This window comes from Heterodontus francisci, unplaced genomic scaffold (assembly GCF_036365525.1).
Source record: "Heterodontus francisci isolate sHetFra1 unplaced genomic scaffold, sHetFra1.hap1 HAP1_SCAFFOLD_719, whole genome shotgun sequence".
In the NCBI taxonomy this organism is placed as follows: Eukaryota; Metazoa; Chordata; class Chondrichthyes; order Heterodontiformes; family Heterodontidae; genus Heterodontus; species Heterodontus francisci.
Window position 1 is genome coordinate 553,125 of NW_027140346.1, and position 13,405 is coordinate 566,529.

A 13,405-nucleotide genomic window follows, 5' to 3' on the forward strand; every position below is an offset into this window, starting at 1 on the left:
ATTGGAGGAGACTGTCACTAGATTGCTCTCCATTGGAGGAGTCAGTCACTAAATTGCTCTCCATTGGAGGAGTCTGTCACTAGATTGCTCTCCATTGGAGGAGACTGTCACTAGATTGCTCTCCATTGGAGGAGTCTGTCACTAGATTGCTCTCCATTGGAGGAGACTGTCACTAGATTGCTCTCCATTGGAGGAGACTGTCACTAGATTGCTCTCCATTGGAGGAATCAGTCACTAGATTGCTCTCCATTGGAGGAGTCAGTCACTAAATTGCTCTACATTGCAGGAGTCTGTCAATAGATTGCTCTGTATTGGAGGAGTCTGTCACTAGATTGCTCTCCATTGGAGGAGTCTGTCACTAGATTGCTCTGTATTGGAGGAGTCTGTCACTAGATTGCTCTCCATTGGAGGAGTCAGTCACTAAATTGCTCTCCATTGGAGGAGTCTGTCACTAGATTGCTCTCCATTGGAGGAGACTGTCACTAGATTGCTCTCCATTGGAGGAGTCTGTCACTAGATTGCTCTCCATTGGAGGAGACTGTCACTAGATTGCTCTCCATTGGAGGAGACTGTCACTAGATTGCTCTCCATTGGAGGAATCAGTCACTAGATTGCTCTCCATTGGAGGAGTCAGTCACTAAATTGCTCTACATTGCAGGAGTCTGTCAATAGATTGCTCTGTATTGGAGGAGTCTGTCACTAGATTGCTCTCCATTGCAGGAGTCTGTCACTGGATTGCTCTCTATTGGAGGAGTCTGTGACTAGATTGCTCTGCATTGGAGGAGTCTGTCACCAGATGGCTCTGCAATGGGGGAGTCTGTCACTAGATTGCTCTGTATTGGAGGAGTCTGTCACTAGATTGCTCTGTATTGGAGGAGTCTGTCACTAGATTGCTCTCCATTGCAGGAGTCTGTCACTGGATTGCTCTCTATTGGAGGAGTCTGTGACTAGATTGCTCTGCATTGGAGGAGTCTGTCACCAGATGGCTCTGCAATGGGGGAGTCTGTCACTAGATTGCTCTCCATTGGAGGAGTCTGTCACTAGATTGCTCTCCATTGGAGGAGTCTGACACTAGATTGCTCTCCATTGGATGAGTCTGTCAATAGATTGCTCTCCATTGGAGGAGTCAGTCACTAGATTGCTCTCCATTGGATGAGTCTGTCAATAGATTGCTCTCCATTGGAGGAGTCTGTCACTAGATTGCTCTCCATTGGAGGAGTCTGTCACTAGATTGCTCTCCATTGGAGGAGTCTGTCACTAGATTGCTCTCCATTGGAGGAGTCTGTCACTGGATTGCTCTCCATTGGAGGAGTCTGTGACTAGATTGCTCTGTATTGGAGGAGTCTGTCACTGGATTGCTCTCCATTGGAGGAGTCTGTCACTGGATTGCTCTCTATTGGAGGAGTCTGTGACTAGATTGCTCTCCATTGGAGGAGTCTGACACTAGATTGCTCTCCATTGGAGGAGTCTGTCACTAGATTGCTCTGTATTGGAGGAGTCTGTCACTGGATTGCTCTCCATTGGAGGAGTCTGTCACTGGATTGCTCTCTATTGGAGGAGTCTGTGACTAGATTGCTCTCCATTGGAGGAGTCTGACACTAGATTGCTCTCCATTGGAGGAGTCTGTCACTAGATTGCTCTGTATTGGAGGAGTCTGTCACTAGATTGCTCTCTATTGGAGGAGTCTGTCAATAGATTGCTCTCCATTGGAGGAGTCTGTCACTAGATTGCTCTCCATTGGAGGAGTCTGACACTAGATTGCTCTCCATTGGAGGAGTCTGTCACTAGATTGCACTGTATTGGAGGAGTCTGTCACTGGATTGCTCTCCATTGGAGGAGTCTGTCACTAGATTGCTCTGTATTGGAGGAGTCTGTCACTGGATTGCTCTCCATTGGAGGAGTCTGTCACTGGATTGCTCTCTATTGGAGGAGTCTGTGACTAGATTGCTCTCTATTGGAGGAGTCTGTCACCAGATGGCTCTGCAATGGGGGAGTCTGTCACTAGATTGCTCTCCAGCGGAGGAGTCTGTCACTAAATTGCTCTCCATTGGAGGAGTCTGTCACCAGATGGCTCTGCAATGGGGGAGTCTGTCACTAGATTGCTCTCCATTGGTGGAGCCTGTCACTAAATTGCTCTCCATTGGAGGAGTCTGTCACTAAATTGCTCTCCAGTGGAGGAGTCTGTCACCAGATGGCTCTGCAATGGGGGAGTCTTTCACTAAATTGCTCTCCATTGGAGGAGTCTGTCACTAGATTGCTCTCCAGTGGAGGACTCTGTCACTAGATTGCTCTCCATTGGAGGAGTCTGTCACTAGATTGCTCTCCATTGGAGGAGTCTGTCACTAGATTGCTCTCCATTGGAGGAGTCTGTCACTAGATTGCTCTCCAGTGGAGGACTCTGTCACTAGATTGCTCTCCATTGGAGGACTCTGTCACTAGATTGCTCTCCATTGGAGGAGTCTGTCACTAGATTGCTCTCCATTGGAGGAGTCTGTCACTAGATTGCTCTCCATTGGATGAGTCTGTCACTAGATTGCTCTCCATTGGAGGAGTCTGTCACTAAATTGCTCTCCATTGGAGGAGTCTGTCACTAGATTGCTCTCCATTGGAGGACTCTGTCACTAGATTGCTCTCCATTGGAGGAGTCTGTCACTAGATTGCTCTCCATTGGAGGAGTCTGTCACTAGATTGCTCTCCATTGGATGAGTCTGTCACTAGATTGCTCTCCATTGGAGGAGTCTGTCACTAAATTGCTCTCCATTGGAGGAGTCTGTCAATAGACTGCTCTCCATTGGAGGAGTCTGTCACTAGATTGATCTCCATTGGAGGAGTCTGTCACTAAATTGCTCTCCATTGGAGGAGTCTGTCAATAGACTGCTCTCCATTGGAGGAGTCTGTCACTAAATTGCTCTCCATTGGAGGAGTCTGTCAATAGACTGCTCTCCATTGGAGGAGTCTGTCACTAGATTGCTCTCCATTGGAGGAGTCTGTCAATAGATTGCTCTCCATTGGAGGAGTCTGTCACTAGATTGCACTCCATTGGAGGAGTCTGTCACTAGATTGCTCTGCATCGGAGGAGTCTGTCAATAGATTGCTCGCAATTGGAGGAGTCTGTCACTAGATTGCTCTCCATTGGAGGAGTCTGTCACAAAATTGCTCTGTATTGGAGGAGTCTGTCACTAGATTGCTCTCCATTGGAGGAGTCTGTCACTAGATTGCTCTCCATTGGAGGAGTCTGTGACTAGATTGCTCTCCATTGGAGGAGTCTGTCACTAAATTGCTCTCCATTGGAGGAGTCTGTCACTAGATTGCTCTCCATTGGAGGAGTCTGTCACAAGATTGCTCTCCATTGGAGGAGTCTGTCACTAGATTGCTCTCCATTGGAGGAGTCTGTCACTAGATTGCTCTCCATTGGAGGAGTCTGTCACTAGATTGCTCTCCATTGGAGGAGTCTGTCACTGGATTGCTCTCCATTGGAGGAGTCTGTCACTAAATTGCTCTCCATTGGAGGAGTCTGTCACTAAATTGCTCTCCATTGGAGGAGTCTGTCACTAAATTGCTCTCCATTGGTGCAGTCTGTCACAAGATTACTCACCGTACAGGAGTGTGACACTAGATTGCTCTGCATTGGAGGAATGAGTCACTAGATTGCTCTGCATTGGAGGAGTCTGTCACTAGATTGCTCTCCATTGGAGGAGTCTGTCACTAGATTGCTCTCCATTGGAGGAGTCTGTCACTAGATTGCTCTCCATTGGAGGAGTCTGTCACTAAATTGCTCTCCATTGGAGGAGTCTGTCACTAGATTGCTCTCCATTGGAGGAGTCTGTCACTAGATTGCTCTCCATTGGAGGAATGTCACTAGATTGCTCTCCATTGGAGGAGTCTGTCACTAAATTGCTCTCCATTGGAGGAGTCTGTCACTAAATTGCTCTCCATTGGAGGAGTCTGTCACTAAATTGCTCTCCATTGGTGCAGTCTGTCACAAGATTACTCACCGTACAGGAGTGTGACACTAGATTGCTCTGCATTGGAGGAATGAGTCACTAGATTGCTCTGCATTGGAGGAGTCTGTCACTAGATTGCTCTCTATTGGAGGAGTCTGTCACTAGATTGCTCTCCATTGGAGGAGTCTGTCACTAGATTGCTCTCCATTGGAGGAGTCTGTCACTAGATTGCTCTCCATTGGAGGAGTCTGTCACTAGATTGCTCTCCATTGGAGGAGTCTGTCACTAGATTGCTCTCCATTGGAGGAGTCTGTCAATAGACTGCTCTCCATTGGAGGAGTCTGTCAATAGATTGCTCTCCATTGGAGGAGTCTGTCACTAGATTGATCTCCATTGGAGGAGTCTGTCACTAAATTGCTCTGCATTGGAGGAGTCTGTCACTAGATTGATCTCCATTGGAGGAGTCTGTCACTAAATTGCTCTCCATTGGAGGAGTCTGTCACTAAATTGCTCTCCATTGGAGGAGACTGTCAATAGACTGCTCTCTATTGGAGGAGTCTGTCACTAGATTGCTCTCCATTGGAGGAGTCTGTCACTAGATTGCTCTCCATTGGAGGAGTCTGTCACTAGATTGCTCTCCATTGGAGGAGTCTGTCACTAGATTGCTCTCCATTGGAGGAGTCTGTCAATAGACTGCTCTCCATTGGAGAAGTCTGTCACTAGATTGCTCTCCATTGGAGGAGTCTGTCACTAGATTGCTCTCCATTGGAGGAGTCTGTCACTAAATTGCTCTGTATTGGAGGAGTCTGTCACTGAATTGCTCTCCATTGGAGGAGTCTGTCACTAGATTGCTCTCCATTGGAGGAGTCTGTGACTAGATTGCTCTCCATTGGAGGAGTCTGTCACTGGATTGCTCTCCATTGGAGGAGTCTGTGACTAGATTGCTCTCCATTGGAGGAGTCTTTCACTAAATTGCTCTCCATTGGAGGAGTCTGTCACTAGATTGCTCTGCATTGGAGGAGTCTGTCACTAAATTGCACTCCATTGGAGGAGTCAGTCACTAGATTGCTCTCCATTGGAGGAATGTCACTAGATTGCTCTCCATTGGAGGAGTCTGTCACTAAGTTGCTCTCCATTGGAGGAGTCTGTCACTAAATTGCTCTCCATTGGAGGAGTCTGTCACTAAATTGCTCTCCATTGGTGCAGTCTGTCACAAGATTACTCACCGTACAGGAGTGTGACACTAGATTGCTCTGCATTGGAGGAATGAGTCACTAGATTGCTCTGCATTGGAGGAGTCTGTCACTAGATTGCTCTCCATTGGAGGAGTCTGTCACTAGATTGCTCTCCATTGGAGGAGTCTGTCACTAGATTGCTCTCCATTGGAGGAGTCTGTCACTAGATTGCTCTCCATTGGAGGAGTCTGTCACTAGATTGCTCTCCATTGGAGGAGTCTGTCACTAGATTGCTCTCCATTGGAGGAGTCTGTCACTAGATTGCTCTCCATTGGAGGAGTCTGTCACTAGATTGCTCTCCAGTGGAGGAGTCTGTCACTAGATTGCTCTCCAGTGGAGGAGTCTGTCACTAGATTGCTCTCCAGTGGAGGAGTCTGTCACTAGATTGCTCTCCATTGGAGGAGTCTGTCACGAAATTGCTCTCCCTTGGAGGAGTCTGTCACTAGATTGCTCTCCAGTGGAGGAGTCTGTCACTAGATTGCTCTCCATTGGAGGAGTCTGTCACTAGATTGCTCTCCATTGGTGGAGTCTGTCACTAGATTGCTCTCCATTGGAGGAGTCTGTCACTAGATTGCTCTCCATTGGAGGAGTCTGTCACTAGATTGCTCTCCATTGGAGGAGTCTGTCACTAAATTGCACTCCATTGGAGGAGTCTGTCACTAAATTGCTCTCCATTGGAGGAGTCTTTCACTAAATTGCTCTCCATTGGAGGAGTCTCTCACTAGATTGCTCTGCATTGGAGGAGTCTGTCACTAAATTGCACTCCATTGGAGGAGTCTGTCACTAGATTGCTCTCCATTGGAGGAATGTCACTAGATTGCTCTCCATTGGAGGAGTCTGTCACTAGATTGCTCTCCAGTGGAGGAGTCTGTCACTAGATTGCTCTCCATTGGAGGAGTCTGTCACTAGATTGCTCTCCATTGGAGGAGTCTGTCACTAAATTGCTCTCCATTGGTGCAGTCTGTCACAAGATTACTCACCGTACAGGAGTGTGACACTAGATTGCTCTGCATTGGAGGAATGAGTCACTAGATTGCTCTCCAATGGAGGAGTCTGTCACTAGATTGCTCTCCATTGGAGGAGTCTGTCACTAGATTGCTCTCCATTGGAGGAGTCTGTCACTAGATTGCTCTCCATTGGAGGAGTCTGTCAATAGACTGCTCTCCATTGGAGGAATCAGTCACTAGATTGCTCTCCATTGGAGGAGTCTGTCACTAGATTGCTCTCCATTGGAGCAGTCTGTCACTAAATTGCTCTCCATTGGAGGAGTCTGTCACCAGATGGCTCTGCAATGGGGGAGTCTTTCACTAAATTGCTCTCCATTGGAAGAGTCACTCTGTGGCTCTCCATTGGAGGAGTCTGTCACTAAATTGCTCTGCATTGGAGGAGTCTGTCACTAAATTGCACTCCATTGGAGGAGTCTGTCACTAGATTGCTCTCCATTGGAGGAATCAGTCACTCTATGGCTCTGCATTGGAGGAGTCTGTCACTAAATTGCTCTCCATTGGAGGAGTCTGTCACTGGATTGCTCTCCATTGGAGGAATCAGTCACTAGATTGCTCTCCATTGGAGGAGTCTGTCACTAGATTGCTCTCCATTGGAGGAATGAGTCACTAGATTGCTCTCCATTGGAGAAGTCTGTCACTAGATTGCTCTCCATTGGTGGAGTCTGTCACTAGATTGCTCTCCATTGGAGGAATGAGTCACTAGATTGCTCTCCATTGGAGGAGTCTGTCACTAGATTGCTCTCCATTGGAGGAGTCTGTCACTAGATTGCTCTCCATTGGAGGAGTCTGTCACTAGATTGCTCTCCATTGGAGGAGTCTGTCACTAGATTGCTCTCCATTGGAGGAGTCTGTCACTAGATTGCTCTCCATTGGAGGAGTCTGTCACTAGATTGCTCTCCATTGGAGGAGTCTGTCACTAGATTGCTCTCCATTGGAGGAGTCTGTCGCTAGATTGCTCTCCATTGGAGGAGTCTGTCACTAGATTGCTCTCCATTGGAGGAGTCTGTCACTAGATTGCTCTCCATTGGAGGAGTCTGTCGCTAGATTGCTCTCCATTGGAGGAGTCTGTCGCTAGATTGCTCTCCATTGGAGCAGTCAGTCACTACATTGCTCTCCATTGGAGGAGTCAGTCACTAGATTGCTCTGCATTGGAGGAGTCTGTCGCTAGATTGCTCTCCATTGGTGGATTCTGTCACTAGATTGCTCTGCATGGGAGGAGTCTGTCGCTAGATTGCTCTCCATTGGTGGATTCTGTCACTAGATTGCTCTGCATGGGAGGAGTCTGTCGCTAGATTGCTCTCCATTGGTGGATTCTGTCACTAGATTGCTCTCCATTGGAGGAGTCTGTCGCTAGATTGCTCTCCATTGGTGGATTCTGTCACTAGATTGCTCTCCATTGGAGGAGTCTGTCACTAGATTGCTCTCCATTGGAGGAATGAGTCACTAGATTGATCTGCATTGGAGGAGTCTGTCACTAGATTGCTCTCCATTGGAGGAGTCTGTCACTAGATTGCTCTCCATTGGAGGAGTCTGTCACTAGATTGCTCTCCATTGGAGGAGTCTGTCACTAGATTGCTCTCCATTGGAGGAGTCTGTCACTAGATTGCTCTCCATTGGAGGAGTCTGTCACTAGATTGCTCTCCATTGGAGGAGTCTGTCACTAGATTGCTCTCCATTGGAGGAGTCTGTCACTAGATTGCTCTCCATTGGAGGAGTCTGTCACTAGATTGCTCTCCATTGGAGGAGTCTGTCACTAGATTGCTCTCCATTGGAGGAGTCTGTCACTAGATTGCTCTCCATTGGAGGAGTAGTCACTAGCTTCACCGCATTGGAGGAGTCTGTCGCTAGATTGCTCTCCATTGGAGGAGTCTGTCGCTAGATTGCTCTCCATTGGAGCAGTCAGTCACTACATTGCTCTCCATTGGAGGAGTCAGTCACTAGATTGCTCTGCATTGGAGGAGTCTGTCGCTAGATTGCTCTCCATTGGTGGATTCTGTCACTAGATTGCTCTGCATGGGAGGAGTCTGTCGCTAGATTGCTCTCCATTGGAGGAGCGTGTCGCTAGCTCATTCTTAGTGCGCAGGCCATCGGTGAGAGCCAGCGTGCAATGTGTACACTGAAACATCTGATGATCCATGCCGATAGCCACTCATTCAATCGAGGTGGATATCAGAGCAAAGGCCTGGCACATCATACAATGCCTACAGCACAGAAGGAGGCCATTTGACCCGTCATTCCAATGCTGGATCTCTGCAAGAGCAGCTCAGCTGCTTCCACTTCCCTGCAGGCCAGCAATTTTTTTCTCTTCAGATGATTATCCAATCTACTGGTGGGAATTAAGGTAGCGACAGACTCCTCCAATGGAGAGCAATCTCGTGACAGACTCCTCCAATGCAGAGCAATCTAGTGACAGACTCCTCCAATGGAGAGCAATCTAGCGACAGACTCCTCCAGTGTCGTGCAAGCTCGCGACACACTCCTGCAATGGTGTGCAAGCGAGTGACACACTCCTCCAGTGTCGTGCAAGCGAACGACACACTCCTCCAGTGGCGTTCAAGTTAGCGACACACTCCTCCAGTGGCGTTCAAGCGAGCGACACACTCCTCCAGTGTCGTGCAAGCTAACAACACACTCCTCCAGTGGCGTGCAAACGAGCGACACACTCCTGCAATGGCGTGCAAGCTAGCGACACACTTCTCCAGTGGCGTGCAAGCTAGCGACACACTTCTCCAGTGTCGTGCAAGCTAGCAACATGCTCCTGCAATGGCCTGCAAGCTAGCGACATTCTCCTCCAGTGTCGTGCAAGCTGGGGACACACTCCTCCAGTGTCGTGCAAGCTAAGGACACACTCCTCCAGTGTCTTGCAAGCGGGCGACACACTCCTCCAGTGGCGTGCAAGCTAGCGACACACTCCTCCAGTGGCGTGCAAGCGAACGACACACTCCTCCAGTGTCGTGCAAGCTAGCGACACACTCCTCCAGTGTCGTGCAAGCGAACGACACACTCCTCCAGTGTCATGCAAGCTAGCGACACACTCCTCCAGTGTCGTGCAAGCGGGCGACACACTCCTCCAGTGGCGTGCAAGCTAGCGACATACTCCTCCAGTGGCGTGCAAGCTAGCGACACACTCCTCCAGTGTCGTGCAAGCTAGTGACACACTCCTACAGTGGCGTGCAAGCTAGCGATACTCTCCTCCAGTGTCGTGCAAGCTAGCGACACACTCCTCCAGTGGCGTGCAAGCTAGTGACACACTCCTCCAGTGTCGTGCAAGCTAGCGACATTCTCCTCCAGTGTCGTGCAAGCTAGCGACACACTCCTCCAGTGTCGTGCAAGCTGGGGACACACTCCTCCAGTGTCGTGCAAGCTAGCGACACACTCCTCCAGTGGCGTGCAAGCTAGCGACACACTCCTCCAGTGTCGTGCAAGCTAGTGACACACTCCTCCAGTGGCGTGCAAGCTAGCGACACACTCCTCCAGTGGCGTGCAAGCGAACGACACACTCCTCCAGTGTCATGCAAGCTAGCGACACACTCCTCCAGTGTCGTGCAAGCGAACGACACACTCCTCCAGTGTCATGCAAGCTAGCGACACACTCCTCCAGTGTCGTGCAAGCGGGTGACACACTCCTCCAGTGGCGTGCAAGCTAGCGACATACTCCTCCAGTGGCGTGCAAGCTAGCGACACACTCCTCCAGTGTCGTGCAAGCTAGTGACACACTCCTCCAGTGTCGTGCAAGCTAGCGACATTCTCCTCCAGTGTCGTGCAAGCTAGCGACACACTCCTCCAGTGTCGTGCAAGCTGGGGACACACTCCTCCAGTGTCGTGCAAGCTAGCGACACACTCCTCCAGTGGCGTGCAAGCTAGCGACACACTCCTCCAGTGTCGTGCAAGCTAGTGACACACTCCTACAGTGGCGTGCAAGCTAGTGACACACTTCTCCAGTGTCGTGCAAGCTAGTGACACACTCCTCCAGTGGCGTGCAAGCTAGTGACACACTCCTACAGCGGTGTGCAAGCTAGGACACACTCCTCCAGTGTCGTGCAAGCTAGTGACACACTCCTCCAGTGTCGTGCAAGCTAGCGACTCACTCCTCCAGTGTCGTGCAAGCTAGTGACACACTCCTCCAGTGGCGTGCAAGCTAGTGACACACTCCTCCAGTGGCGTGCAAGCTAGTGACACACTCCTACAGCGGTGTGCAAGCTAGGACACACTCCTCCAGTGGCGTGCAAGCTAGTGACACACTCCTCCAGTGTCGTGCAAGCGAACGACACACTCCTCCAGTGTCATGCAAGCTAGCTACACACTCCTCCAGTGGCGTGCAAGCTAGTGACACACTCCTCCAGTGTCGTGCAAGCTAGCTACACACTCCTCCAGTGGCGTGCAAGCTAGTGACACACTCCTCCAGTGGCGTGCAAGCTAGTGACACACTCCTCCAGTGGCGTGCAAGCGAACGACACACTCCTCCAGTGTTGTGCAAGCTGGTGACACACTCCTCCAGTGTCGTGCAAGCTAGTGACACACTCCTCCAGTGTCGTGCAAGCGAACGACACACTCCTCCAGTGTCGTGCAAGCTAGTGACACACTCCTCCAGTGTCGTGCAAGCTAGTGACACACTCCTCCAGTGTCGTGCAAGCTGGCGACTCACTCCAACTCAGAATTAAACCGGATTGAGTAAAACCTCGCGTTGTCTGTTCTGAGTCTCAGTGAATTGAGGAAAATTGTTCTCCAGCTCTTGGGCAGTAGGGAAGTGCAAGTGAGCCAGGAGAGGGAAGGCAGAGAAAGTGGACATGGACGTTGGATTCTGCTCAAAGAACTTCTGCCTCTCCTCGTCATGCAGAGCTCCACATGCTGCCTCCTGTTCTGATGGGCAGGTCTGACCTCCCAAGGTGTCAGTGGGAGTGAGGACAACAGCCAGGAGCATTTGAGCAGGAATACGAGCAACCTGCCTCAAATTCTGCTGAAACTGTCGAGTTGGACCACATGGGAGTCGTCGAAAAAGTGTATTTCTTCACTTGGGTGTTGAACACAGGATTACAGTATCACATTTCTGTTTCATCTTCATGCACCAGAACCTTTATTTCAAAGTTCCATTATTGCATTTTGCCCAGTTTTGCCTGTCACATGCCTTGTAAAGATTGGGATGACAAGAGTTAAAGGCAAGCAATTGGTGGCTGTGAAAGGGAAGGATTTTGGATTGAGGGACTGCTTTGTTCTGGGAAATGGGTTAGTCAGTGGGTTCGGAATAATGTGACAGATGGGCGCACTACATTAGTTTAAGCAAAGTGTGTCTGAATGAGTTGTCTGGGCATCCCTGTGTGTGGATACTGGTGCTCCTGCCACATCACAGTCCTCCTCTTCCTCCTCCTCTGCACAGGCAGAACAATCAACACCTTACTCTTCCTGCAGTTCCAGTCCTTGTTGCTGCACAATGTTGTGCAAGGTGCAGCTGACCAATACCAATAGGACACCCTGACTAGTGCACACCGATCTGTACCAATAGGACACCCTGACTAGTGCACACCGATCTGTACCAATAGGACACCCTGGCTAGTGCACACCGATCTGTACCAATAGGACACCCTGGCTAGTGCACACCGATCTGTACCAATAGGACACCCTGACTAGTGCACACCGATCTGTACCAATAGGACACCCTGACTAGTGCACACCGATCTGTACCAATAGGACACCCTGACTAGTGCACACCGATCTGTACCAATAGGACACCCTGGCTAGTGCACACCGATCTGTACCAATAGGACACCCTGACTAGTGCACACCGATCTGTACCAATAGGACACCCTGACTAGTGCACACCGATCTGTACCAATAGGACACCCTGGCTAGTGCACACCGATCTGTACCAATAGGACACCCTGACTAGTGCACACCGATCTGTACCAATAGGACACCCTGACTAGTGCACACCGATCTGTACCAATAGGACACCCTGGCTAGTGCACACCGATCTGTACCAATAGGACACCCTGGCTTGTGCACACCGATCTGTACCAATAGGACACCCTGACTAGTGCACACCGATCTGTACCAATAGGACACCCTGACTAGTGCACACCGATCTGTACCAATACGACACCCTGACTAGTGCACACCGATCTGTACCAATAGGACACCCTGGCTAGTGCACACCGATCTGTACCAATAGGACACCCTGGCTAGTGCACACCGATCTGTACCAATAGGACACCCTGACTAGTGCACACCGATCTGTACCAATAGGACACCCTGACTAGTGCACACCGATCTGTACCAATAGGACACCCTGGCTTGTGCACACCGATCTGTACCAATAGGACACCCTGACTAGTGCACACCGATCTGTACCAATAGGACACCCTGACTAGTGCACACCGATCTGTACCAATAGGACACCCTGACTAGTGCACACCGATCTGTACCAATAGGACACCCTGACTAGTGCACACCGATCTGTACCAATAGGACACCCTGGCTAGTGCACACCGATCTGTACCAATAGGACACCCTGGCTAGTGCACACCGATCTGTACCAATAGGACACCCTGACTAGTGCACACCGATCTGTACCAATAGGACACCCTGACTAGTGCACACCGATCTGTACCAATAGGACACCCTGACTAGTGCACACCGATCTGTACCAATAGGACACCCTGGCTAGTGCACACCGATCTGTACCAATAGGACACCCTGACTAGTGCACACCGATCTGTACCAATAGGACACCCTGACTAGTGCACACCGATCTGTACCAATAGGACACCCTGGCTAGTGCACACCGATCTGTACCAATAGGACACCCTGACTAGTGCACACCGATCTGTACCAATAGGACACCCTGACTAGTGCACACCGATCTGTACCAATAGGACACCCTGGCTAGTGCACACCGATCTGTACCAATAGGACACCCTGACTAGTGCACACCGATCTGTACCAATAGGACACCCTGGCTTGTGCACACCGATCTGTACCAATAGGACACCCTGACTAGTGCACACCGATCTGTACCAATAGGACACCCTGACTAGTGCACACCGATCTGTACCAATAGGACACCCTGACTAGTGCACACCGATCTGTACCAATAGGACACCCTGACTAGTGCACACCGATCTGTACCAATAGGACACCCTGGCTAGTGCACACCGATCTGTACCAATAGGGCACCCTGACTAGTGCACACCGATCTGTACCAATAGGACACCCTGGCTAGTGC